The sequence below is a fragment of the Tasmannia lanceolata genome, unplaced genomic scaffold (assembly GCF_043159265.1).
Source record: "Tasmannia lanceolata isolate RefF3 unplaced genomic scaffold, GAP_Taslan_0.1 ptg000037l, whole genome shotgun sequence".
Lineage (NCBI taxonomy): Eukaryota > Viridiplantae > Streptophyta > Magnoliopsida > Canellales > Winteraceae > Tasmannia > Tasmannia lanceolata.
Window position 1 is genome coordinate 43,744,827 of NW_027518714.1, and position 13,084 is coordinate 43,757,910.

Sequence of the window (13,084 nt, forward strand, 5' to 3'; positions counted from 1 at the left end):
TCCAAACTAAATTTGTCGGCCCCAATGCAACTAGGCCTTGCCCATAAAATCATCTCCATAGGATGATCCTAACCCTCCAATCTATTGATGGATGACACCATATATAAACCTCTACAGATTGAAGAGTTAGGAATTTTTTTTAAATATGTACACCTACGTATGGGCACCATATAATGCCATATTTATTAGATAATTTATTGGGGCTCACAAATGTTCCGAGGATCCAAACCTTCCATTTGTTAGGATTTCTCCCAAAAATTATCTCTACGGGATGATTCCAACTCTTCAATCTGTTATATGATATCTTTCGTCTATAGATTGGATGGTTAATTAGGATCATCCTTTGGAGATGATTTTTTTGGGGAAAGCTTATTTACATCGGGCCCAACCAATGGACAGTTTGGATTTTCAGAGAAGTTGGGCATAAGTGATTTTTTTTTTTTAAATACGTTTTATGCCTCGTCCACACATGAGATATTATATGGTGGTAGTAGACCTGGCAAACGCGCGGGTTGGGTTGGGTTCCCCGCGTGTCATGCGGGTGCGGGTCAAACAGGTTGGGTAAAATATGACCCGCATCCCTACAGGTCAGTACTTAGATGACCCTCGCCCATTGCGGGTGGGTTGGGTCAACCCGCGGGTAATCCACAATTTTTTGCCAAAGAGTTTTTTTTTTTTTGGAGAATAAGGAAATTATAGCAACAAAAACAGAAGAAAAGACTTACAAAAAAATGCCTGGAGTACCCCCATTGCAAATGAACCCTTGTCCTTTATAATAGGTTGCATTTCCTCTTAATCTAGACCATCAATTTCTCTTTTTCTTTGATCACACGGCTCGTATGGATTGCTTCTCAATGAAGTAACAAAAAATGCCTGGAGTACCCTCCAAAAGAGAGAAATCCTCTCTTTTATTTAAAAGCTACCTTTTGTTGCGAGTAAGGAAATGCAGCCGGTATCTACTCGAACAAAAAAAGAAAATAAAAGTTTTCAGTTGAAAGGAAATCGTTCTCTTCTTTGAGGTATGTGTTAAGTTAAAAAATAAATTCTTATTAGTTTCTTGTTTAAGCATTAAATCCTCCATAGAATTGTGGAGATTAATGGATGATAGGAGAAATCAAGATTCATTCCAAGATTGTAGGCTTGTTGAGTCGAGGAGAACCCATCAAACTAGTTGTTGTGTGTTAATCTAGGTTTGGATGGGGATTCGAAGGTGGAAATGATTCTTGATTATCCATCACTGTTAGATTTAAAGAATCTTGATTTCAAGAGGAAGAGTAATATTAGAATAATTTGTGTATGAATTGGGTTTGGAAATTCGTTTCCCCCGAGATCTTGAAGATCTTTTCATGTTTAAAGAACCTAAAATTATTGTAAGAACATAGGGTAATAAAGAGGGTGATATAGAAATAATTAGTAGCCGGAAATTAGGGTTTCCCGAAAGATTTTTATGTTAAAAGAAAATCCCAGTCTGCGAGGGGGAGAACGTCCGACCCAAACAAACCCGAGTTGGGTTGATTGCAGACGGATGTCCAGCAAAGGGGCGAACGCTCGTGAGCCCGTTTTCAGGTGCAGGCATGGTTTCAAATTTCGGTTTCGGCATATAAATTTCTGACCTAGCCGAAACCGAAATTCCGATTTCGGCCGAAATTTCGATTTCGGCCGAAATTCGGTAAAGACACTCGAAATGTCGATTTTTTGGGCTTAAATTTCGGTAATTTTGGCTGAAATTTGGGAAAGGAATAAAAAATTAATATTTTTTCCAAATTTCGCCAAAATTTCCGAAATTTCGACCGAAAATTGGACTTTTTGCCCATTACGGTTTCGGAACGTGTCGGTTTCGGTCTGGACCGAAATTTGAAATTTTGGGAAATCCGAAATTTCTGTCCGAAATTTAGAATTTCGAACGAAATTAAAAACCATGGGTTTAGGTTGAGTTGGGTTGTTCAAGTTGGGTTTTCGACTTTTTTCCGGATCCTTTAGGGTCCGGTTGAACTTCTTTGATGCTCTATGATTGTTGTATGTATTATAATTCAGTTAATATGAATTTAAGAGATTCTTGTGGAGAATAAAGTTTTGGGGATCAAGCTTGCGCGTGACAAATAGATGACAACTATTGGTGAGTAGCTTGTTTCCTATAATAGGGTTTTCAAAAATCATGTCATGTTAAAAGCCTGTTTATTTGCTAGACTTGAGAATTGGAGGTATGTTGTTGGTAGTAATGAAGTATGAAAACATGTATTATGTATTGTTTACATTGACTTCAAAAGTTTGGATCAAGCATGTCTGCATGTGGTAGGTAGTTGCACTTGTTGATCATGATGATGTTGTAGATATGCGTATAGCCTTGATGTTCAATATGAAAGCATGGCTATTAGTTCGTGAATTAAAGCATGATTATTGTTGTATTGGATCTTTGTGGGCCAAAGTGATATGTATTGTATTGTATATATCTTGTTAACATGAATTAGTGAGATTGTACCTACGTGGGTAGGTGATGTGGAAAGGCTGCAAGGTCAATAATGGTTGGCTCAAGTACCTTACTTAGTAGGGGGTGAAACTTAGAACCTCACCTAGTGGGGCTGTGAAACTGGGAACCTCGTCTAACAGGGCGGTGAAACTAGAGTTGCCTCGTGTAGTGGAGGTGGTAAGCTCAAGTACCTTACTCAGTAAGGGGGGTGAAACTAAGAACCTCACCCAGTAGGGATGTGAAATTGGGAACGTCGTCTAGGAGGGAGGTGAAACTAGATATGTATATGTGGCTAACCGAGGTTGTGAAAATTAGTCGTGACCTTGCAGGACCAAGAGGTTGGTCGTTTCTAGTTATGGTGAATTAACTTATGGAAGCCACAGGAGTGGTGGTAGTGTAGTGGAATGTTGTTGTTGCCTGCAAATCATGATAAATCCTATATATGCTTGTTGAATTGTTCTCCTAAACGTATCTTGAAAAATATCATGTCTGTAATTGTATAGAGGACGCTTGTTCATGCACTGAGCGTTGGCTCATTCGACGTTTGTTGTTTATTTTTCAAATGGTGAGGAATAGATTCGGATGAGGTTTGGGAATTAGGAGAGCGTGGAAGATATAGCTGGACACTTTAGTTTTATTTACATTTCATATAAGAGTTAGTAGAGACATCTTGGAGATTTAATATTTTAATTGAACCTGATAGGAGGAGAACTATTGGTTTAAATTGTGGAACTCTTGTGGATTGGAAATAATCTAGAATTTTAGATGTTATTATATTTAACAGGTGAGATGGTGATGATAAGCCTTGCATATTCATGGGAATGAATAATGGATATACGGTGTTGTTACAGTCCCGGTCTCGGGGCGTGACAGTTTAGTGGTATCAGAGCAAATGTTAAAGAACCTATAGGACACAGAACAAATTAGGAACCTTAGGATTGAAACACGCAAGAAGAGAGATGGGTAGATGTAGGCAAGGGGCACATAAGAAACGATACAGTTAATTCCTGTGTCTGGGCATATGAGTTAATTGCTTTGTAAGGAACCTCGTCACGGACTCACGTGCATCGGGGACGTCTGGTCGACATGTGAGCGAGCTATGTGGGTACAAGAGAAACAATCTAGTTGAGGGTGCCAAGGGCGATGTAGGTGAACTAGGAACACTTGGTTAGTGTTAAGGTTGCCTATATTGCTATGGGACAATGTAGTGAACTCAAACGTATTGAGAGCTTGGTTAACGTGAGGTTAGCTATGCTGGTATGGGAAAGTATAGTTAACCCGAACGTACTGTCAGTGCCTGGTTTATTTAGAAATCAAATCATTAACGTTGTCATCTCACATAGATTCGGACCCTCTGGTTGAGCATACAAGTTGGGAATCAAAAAGTGAACTGTATTTTATGTGACTAACTTCGTTGTGATAGTTGTTGACAAAGGTTAGATCACCTCTCGTTTTCCTAGTTTTAATTACTTTACATTTTATTAGGTATAACAATGTCTCTGAAAGAGCACTTTTAGGAATTTTAATGATTAAAGTGCTTGTTTGGTTAACAATAGAGGAAGAAATCTGGGAAATTGCAGGAGCATTGGTGATTCAATGAGAATCCAAAATACTATCCATTCTACAAACTTGGAGATGCTTCATTAGCACCATTGGTGCTTAATGCCTGCGATGGGAGATAAAGGTGATACAGATGATGTTATGTGACTAAATGGGCCCCACCTTGGCCGAAATAAATCTATTTAAATATTTGTTATTTTCTTATTTGCTCTTTAGTTGTTTAGTATAGGTAGGACTCTTATAGATAAGGGTTATCTAGATTAGGTTTTTTTCTATAAATATTGTGTACGAGTCTTTCTTAAATTCAATGAAGAATATTATTCCAGAAACTGTGTTTGTCTACACAAAGGAGGATTGATCATTCCCTCGAAGTGGATCAAGAGGCTGATCTTCCCTCTAAGAAGATCAATCACGTTGCGAACCGTTCGGGTTCGTAACAATTAGTATAAGAGCAGTCGGTCCTGCACCATGAATACATCTTTGGAGATTTTGGATTCCCTGCGCGATGATTTTCAGAAGATGACAATCAGTATCTGTTTCAAAAATGATAGAACAACAACGACGATTTGTAGAATGCCTAAACAAAATCAGCATGCTGATCAAGGAGTTACATGAAGATGAAAGAAAGCAAATTGAAGAAAAGACAAATACAAAAAGGAAATGGCAAAACAGAAAAAGAGGAAAAAATAAGAGAGAGAAAAATCAGCCAAAAGAAAAAGGTAAAATATCCATAAAAGAAAGTTTGTCGCCAAAGAGTCTACCGTTCCTCTTCTCACCCACAGCCATCTGTGCATCAACATTCAAATCATTCCAGGAAAACACAACGAAGGAGCTTTGATGAACACCACAATGAGATCATTTTGAAAATAAAGTTGTCTCATACATTGATGAAGACATATCGTAAGACAAAGAGAAGAAGAAAATGAGGGAGAAAGAAAAAGACTTTCGAAAAATGCACAAGATCTGATATTTCACCAATTGGTCCGCAATCTCCAATCTTGAGGACAATGTTGATTTCAAGGTGGGTGGAATGTTACGTGACTAAATGGGCCCCACCTTGGCTGAAATAAATCTATTTAGATATTTGTTATTTCCATATTTGCTCTTTAGTTATTTAGTACAAGTATGACTCTTATAGATAAGGGCTATCTAGATTAGGTTTTTTCTATAAATAACATTTACGAGCCTTTCTTAAATTCAATGAAGAATATTATTCCAGAAAGTGTGTTTGTCTCTACAGAGGAGGACTGATCATTCCCTCGAAGTGGATGTCTCAGCTGTGCTACTGGAGGAATAGGAGAGCACTCATCTTGGGGTAGGCTTACTACTTAGATGCTTTCAACAGTTATCCGCTCTGCACTTGGCTACCCAGCGTTTACCGTGAGCACGATAAAACTGATGCATGATCATATCAAGCAGGGAACCCTGCTCATCGCTTTCTCCCCTCCTCAAGGGGGACCCAATAGCACACCGACCCGGCATCTCTTTCGTTCAATAATGCCAGAGCTGATACACTACTGGTTGTAAAAGACACTACACTTGGAGTGAACGAACGTTGCGCCAATGAGCTGTAAGAAAGAAGGGCATTCCTTCCGCCATCATTGACGTGGTGAGATAGATAGACGTCCAATCCTGGCTATAGTGGCTATCGGACCGTACTTAGGAGCTTCAGTTGAATCATTTTCAACGTTCGGAGAAGGCCTTTCACACCCGAAAACGTAGTAAAAAATAATGAAGCACGGGTACTCTCCCGGGGGTCCCGTACCCGTACCCCACACGTATGGGGTGCGGGTACGTTCGGGTACGCCCCGGGTACGTCCCGGGTGCACACCCCTCATTTTTAAAAAAAAAAAAAAACAAATTTTTCTGTTTTGGGTGCGTGTCGGGTGCGTCGTGGGTGCGCACCCACGCGTGCCCGACACGTTTGGGTGGGTTTTAATTAAAAATGGGGGTGTTTCAGCTACTTAAGGGGGTGGCTTTATAACATATTGGGGGGGGTTGTTTAGAAAACAATAAAAGGTAAAAAAAACCGTCGATTTATACCCAAATCTCTCCCTCTCTCCCTCTCTCAAAACCCTACCTAAACCCATCTTCTCCGGTGAGCTCCCTCCACTCCGACGAGGTCTCTCCACTCCGGCGAATCCCCCCCCCCCCTCCGACGGCCATTAAAGCCTTAAAGGTAACCCTCTCTCTCTCTCTCTCTCTCTCTCTCTCTCTCTTTCTCTCTCTCTCTCTCTCTCTCTCTCTCTCTCCCCGTGCTCTCTCTCTCTCAGCCTCTATCTCTCTCTCTCTCTGTAACTCTCTCTCTCTCAGCCTCTCTCTCTCTCTGTTTCCCTCTCTCTCTGTGCCTCTATCTCTCTCTCTCTCTCTCAGCCTCTCTCCTCTCTGTGTTTCTCTCTCTCTCTCTCTGTATCTCTTTCTCTCTCTGTTTTTTTTTTTTGGATTTGTCAATCGATTTTGATCCAAAACAGATTATCGGGCCTGTTTGTTTTGGATTTTGACCACATTTTTTGGATTTTGTCAATCGATTTGAGTCCAAAACAGATTATTGGGCCCTGTTGTTTTGGATTTTGAGAACATTTTTTGGATTTTGTCAATCGATTTTGAGTCCAAAACAGATTATTGGGCCCTGTTTGTTTTGGATTTAGAGGGAACATTTTTTGGATTTTGTCATTTTGTCAATCGATTTTGAGTCCAAAACAGATTATTGGGCCCTGTTTGTTTTGGATTTTGAGAACAGATTGTGAATCCAAAGCAGATTTTTGGACTCACAATCTGTTGAATCTAATTTTGAGTCCAAGAATCAGCTTAGGACTCACAATCTGTTCTCAAAATCCAAATATGATTTTTGATTGCAATACATGTTGGCTGTTGAGAGTCCAAAACTGAGTTTTGGGTGCAATACCTGTTGGCTGTTGAGAGTCCAAAACTGATTTTTGGGTGCAATACCTATTGGCTGTTGGTTGTTGGCTGTTGGCTGTTGGCTGTTGAGAGTCCAAAACTGATTTTTGGGTGCAATACATGTTGGCTGTTGAGAGTCCAAAACTGATTTTTGGGTGCAATACCTGTTGGCTGTTGAGAGTTCAAAACTTTTTTTTGGGTGCAAATACCTGTTGTCTGTTACTCTGTTGAGACTTCAAAACTGATTTTTGGATGCAATACGCCAATACCTGTTGAGACTTGAGACTTGAGAGTCTAAAATTGCTTCATTATAAATTTATAATTGCATTGCATTGGATTGCCATTTGCCATTTGCCATTTGCCATTTGCCACTTGCCTTTTGAATTTACATGGGTATGTTTGGTTGTGTATACAATTGTTTAATTTACATGGGTATGTTTGGTTGTGTATACAAATTTACAATTGGTGTTGCCTTGTAACCTTGTTTGTTTCAATTTGTGTAATTGAGAATTAGAGTCCCTTGTTTTGTTGGGTTGCAACGTTGCGTACTAAAATTGTTTTTGTTGTTTAATAGATTTTAGAATGTCTTCATCCGGTGCTAGTAGCGCCGCCCAAGCCGCACATACGTCTTCTACTGATGAAGATTTGTCGAAGCCTTTATGGAAGAATGTCTCTAGATTTGATAAAGATCCTAAGGGTGGAGGGAATGTGAGGTGGCAATGCAATTTTTGCAGTAAGAGTTTCAGTAGCTCCTACACAAGGGTTAGGGCGCACTTGTTGAAGATAGCGGGACAAGGAATCGGACCATGTCCTAAAGTGAAAGCAAGTGATCTACTTGCATTGCAAAGGTTTGAGGAATGATGCAAAGAGATTATGAAGCAAAATGCTCCCAAGAAAGTGCCATTGCCGCCATCGTCGAGTAGTGGATCATTGGGTTGCACAAGTATGTTTGTGGCTCCAAGTTATGATTTGAAGAAGAGAAAGACAAGTGGAAATGTGAGTGCACTTGAAAAAGCTTTCAACATGGCAGCCCGTGATCAACTACATGCCGAGATTGCTAGGATGTTTTACTCCGGTGGCTTGCCCTTTCACCTAGCAAGAAACCCATACTATGCTAGTTCCTACACTTTTGCCACCAACAATGCACTTTCGGGGTATTTGCCTCCGGGGTACAACTTGCTTAGGACAACTCTACTTCAAAGAGAGAGGGCTAATATTGATAGGTTGTTGCAACCTATTAGAGACACGTGGAAGGAGAAAGGCGTGAGCATTGTTACTGATGGATGGAGCGACTCACAGAGGAAGCCTCTCATTAACTTCATGGCGGTATCGGAAGGTAGAGCCATGTTTCTTAAGGCGATAGATTGTTCGGGGGAGACAAAAGACAAGCATTTCATTGCTAACTTATTGAAGGAAGTCATTAATGAAGTTGGACATGATAAGGTTGTCCAGGTAGTTACCGATAATGCTCCAAATTGCAAGGCGGCCGGACAACTTGTTGAAGCTCAATTTCCTTCCATATTTTGGACCCCGTGTGTGGTGCATACACTCAATCTTGCTTTGAAGAACATTTGTGCGGCAAAGAATGTGGAAGTAAATCAAATTGCCTATGGAGAATGTAATTGGATCTCGGATATTGCGGGAGATGTCATGCTAGTGAAGAATTTCATCATGAATCATTCGATGAGATTGGCCATATTCAACGACTTCAATAGTTTGAAGTTGTTTTCCGTTGCCGAGACTCGCTTTGCGAGTGTTATTGTGATGCTAAGAGATTTAAACTCTTAAAGCAAGGTCTACAATCGATGGTGATTAGTGACAAATGGAATTGCTATCGAGATGATGATGTAGGAAAAGCAAAGTTTGTGAAAGAGAAGGTGTTGGATGACATTTGGTGGGATTCTATCGATTATATACTCTCTTTTACATCTCCTATGTATGACATGCTAAGAGAGTGTGACACGGATAAGCCTTGTCTTCATTTGGTTTATGATATGTGGGACACGATGATTGAGAAAGTGAATACGGCAATCTATAGGAAGGAAGCAAAGAGAAAAGAAGAAGAGTCTAGCTTTTATGAAGTGGTGCAAGAAATTCTTTTTGATCGTTGGAACAAGAGCAACACTTCGCTTCATTGCTTGGCTCATTCATTGAAGCCAAGGTTAGGTGACTTCAAATTTTATTTAGATTAATAGTTATGTTCATTGTGAACTTTATTTCCACTTTTAACATGAAACTAAATTATTTTTTCTATTCTTGAAGGTATTACAGCGAAGAATGGCTTAGTGCCAGTTCAAATCGTGTTCCTCCACATAAGGATACAGAGATTTATGCAGAGAGGGTAAAGTGCCTCAAAAGGTACTTTCCCAATTCAGCAGATCGCACGAAGGCTAATGTGGAGTTTGCCCACTTCTCTATGAAGTCTGGATTATTCAACGACGTTGATTCCATCAATGATCGAGCTACTTTAGAGCCTCATGATTGGTGGGCTGTCCACGGTACGTGTGCTCCTATGCTCAAAGCTTAGCTTTGAAGCTTCTTATGCAGCCTTCGTCTTCATCTTGTGCCGAGAGGAATTGGAGCACTTACTCCTTTGTGCATTCTTTGAGAAGGAACAAGATAACTCCACAACGGGCTCAGGACTTGGTTTTTGTTCATAGTAATCTTCGTCTTCTATCAAGACGATCTCCACAGTATGCACATGGAGAGACGAGGATGTGGGACATAGGTGGAGATTCATTTGACTCTTTTGAGGATGTTGGGGTACTTGAAGTTGCTAGCCTTTCACTCGATGAGCCAGATTTGGAAGCCGTTGTTTTTACCGATGATGTAGATGATGATATTGGAGATGAGGCGACGGACATTGTATCTAATGAATGATGCGATCGTAACATCTTGTACTTAAAGTTGGAACTTATGAAATATGGAGTAATATTAGATTTTGCTATTTTGGTGATGTTAATTGTAATTTGATTGTTCTTTAATTGTTTTTAATTTTTATAAATATATAATAAAATAATAAAAATTATTATTATATTTAACGTACCTGAACGTACCCGCACCCGGGTTTTTTGGAAATCACGTACCCGCGTACCCGTGTTGTGTCGTACCCGCACCCGTACCCGTACCCGTACCTGTGCTTCTTAGGTAAAAAATGACCTAGCTCCTCCTCCAATCTATCCCTATTCACAGTCCTCTCCGATGTCGAGTTCCTTTCCTGTTGCGTCTTCCCCATCTCCTCCCACAATCTTTTCTGGCCCTCTGTCCTTCTCTAAGCCCGCTCTATTCGATACTGCTTTCTTTACTCGGCTTGTCTAATGGTCCCGTTGCATATGGACTCGACTCGCACTAGTGAGGCTATGCTATGCACATATCCGAAAGCAGTGATAGCTTTCTAGGCCCTTAATCAGTAAGTTCAAGCAAGAATCTATCTCTGACTTCAAGGCCAGGTACAGACAAGAAAGGAATTTCGATTCGATTTGATGTCTTCACTAAGCATTTCGTCAACATTTATTAACGAGACTTTTCTTCACCGTTGCCAAACCTTACCTCTCTTGTTAGGCCTGTTCCGTTCCTATCATCAGAGATCTCTTTTTCCCTTAAGTAAAGATTTCAAACTCCCCCTATTAGTAAGGGGGACCAGGAAATAGGGAAGCAAGCATAGATGGATAGGAAAACAAAAGAGATGCAACATGATTGATCTTTTTAGAGGGAAGATCAGCCTCTTGATCCACTTCAAGGGGAGGATCAGTCCTCCTTTGTGCAGACAAACACACTTTCTGGAATAATATTCTTCATTGAATTTAAGAAAGGCTTGTACATGTTATTTATAGAAACACCCTAATCTAGATAACCCTTATCTATAAGAGTCCTACGTGTACAAAACAACTAAAGAGCAAATAAGAAAATAACAAATATCTAAATAGATTTATTTCAGCCAAGGTGGGGCCCATTTAGTCATGTAACATTCCACCCGCCTTGAAATCAACCTTGTCCTCGAGGTTGGAGATTGCGGACCAATTGGTGAAAAATCAGATCTTACACATTTTTCGAAAGTCTTTTTCCGTCTCCCTCCTTTTCTTCTTCTCTTTGTCTTGTGGTATGTCTTCATCAATGGATGAGACACCTCTATTTTCAAAACGATCTCATTGTGGTGTTCATCAAAGCTCATTCGTTGTGTTTTCCTGGAATGATTTGGATGTTGACGCACATATGGCTGTGGGTGAGAAGAGGAACGGTAGACTCTTTGGCGACGAACTTTCTTTTGTGGGTTTTTTACCTTTTCTTTTGGCTGATTTTTTTCTCTTTTCTTTTCTCCTCTTTTTCTGTTTCGCTGTTTCCTTTTTGTATGTCTTTTCTTCATTTTGCTTGCTTTTATCTTCGCGTAATTCCTTGATCAGCATGCTGATTTTGTTCAGGCCTTCCGCAAATCACCATTGCTCTTTTATTATTTTCAAAACAGATACTTTCTTCTTCTAAAAATCATCGTGCAGGGAATCCAAAATCTTCAAAGATGTATTCATGATGCAGGACCGACTGCTCTAATACCAATTGTTATAAACCCGAACGGTTCTCAATGTGATTGTTCTTCTAAGAGGGAAGATCAGCATCTTGATCCACTTCGAGGGAAGGATCAGTCCTCCTTTGTGCAAACAAACACAGTTTCTGGAACAATATTCTTCATTGAATTTAAGAAAGGCTCGTACATGTTATTTATAGAAAAACTCTAATCTAGATAACCCTTATCTATAAGAGTCCTACCAATACTAAACAACTAAGAAAATAACAAATATCTAAATAGATTTATTTCAGCCAAGGTGGGGCCCATTTAGTCATGTAACATTCTTGTTACGTGCCTAATCGGCCGTAATATAAATAAACAAGATAAAAAGAAAGAATAGAGAAGAGGATAGTTGATTCGAGGCAACCGGAACCTCCTAACGGCTCGGTTCGAGAGGAGCCATTACTCTCCTAAAAACACAGTCTCTATATTGCTGTAAATTATCTTCACTTCATTAATAATAAAGATGCCCTTTAAATAGATACATCCCACATTTTACACTTACTAATAGCACGACCCAAAGACAATTAACAAATAGAAAGAATCAGGAAAAGTAATAACAGCCACTATTCCATATAACAAACACAACTTTAAAGGACTCAAATAAAATATTTAAAAGCCTAAAACTAAGGAGATTTCTTTGGGGAGATTTCCAGCCGTTTTTGGAGAATCCGTATTTAGTACGCATCATTCCTTCCTCCTTTGAAACAACCTTGTCCTCAAGGTTGAATTCCTCACTAGAGAAAATACTTCAATCCACAAGGTCCCAAATCCTATTGGGCATAGTTGATATTAGCCTTTGATATCCTTCAAAAATAGCGATTGCAATCATTCAAACTCCGCCTTCAAAATCTAATGCGTCCATGTTGGAAAGAAATACGATTTTTCATGGGGTCGCATCAAAACGACAAAATAGTCGGATAGTTGAACAAAATAGCTATGCTCTTCGGTAATTTCTTCAACTAACCCAGCCTTGTCACCATCAATTCTTGTACTTTTCTTGACCTGAACATCAATATTTTCAAGATTATTCGTTTCTTCTTCTCTACGCAATTCCTCAATCATTATGCTGATTTCGTCTAAGCCTTCCCCAAACCGTCTATGCCTTTCCATCATTTTCAATACGAGTTCCTTGATCCTTCGAAAATCATCATGAAGAGAATCCAGAACCTCCCAGGACGCAGCCATGGCGCAGGATCGACGACTCTGATACCAATAAACAAAATAAAAAGAAAGAATAGAGAAGAGGATGGTTGATTCGAGGCAACCAGGACTTCCTAACGGCTCGGTTCAAGAGGAGCCATTACTCTCCTAGAAACATAGTCTCTATTTTGCTGTAAATTCTCTTCCCTTCATTAATTATAAAGATGCCCTTTAAATAGACACATCCCACGTATTGTTACGAACCCGAACAGTTCGCAACGTCATTGATCAGAGGGAAGATCAGCCTCTTGATCCACTTTGAGGGAAGGATCAGTCCTCCTTTGTGCAGACAAACACACTTTCTGGAATAATATTCTTCATTGAATTTAAGAAATACTCGTACATGTTATTTATGGAAAAACCATAATCTAGATAACCCTTATCTATAAGAA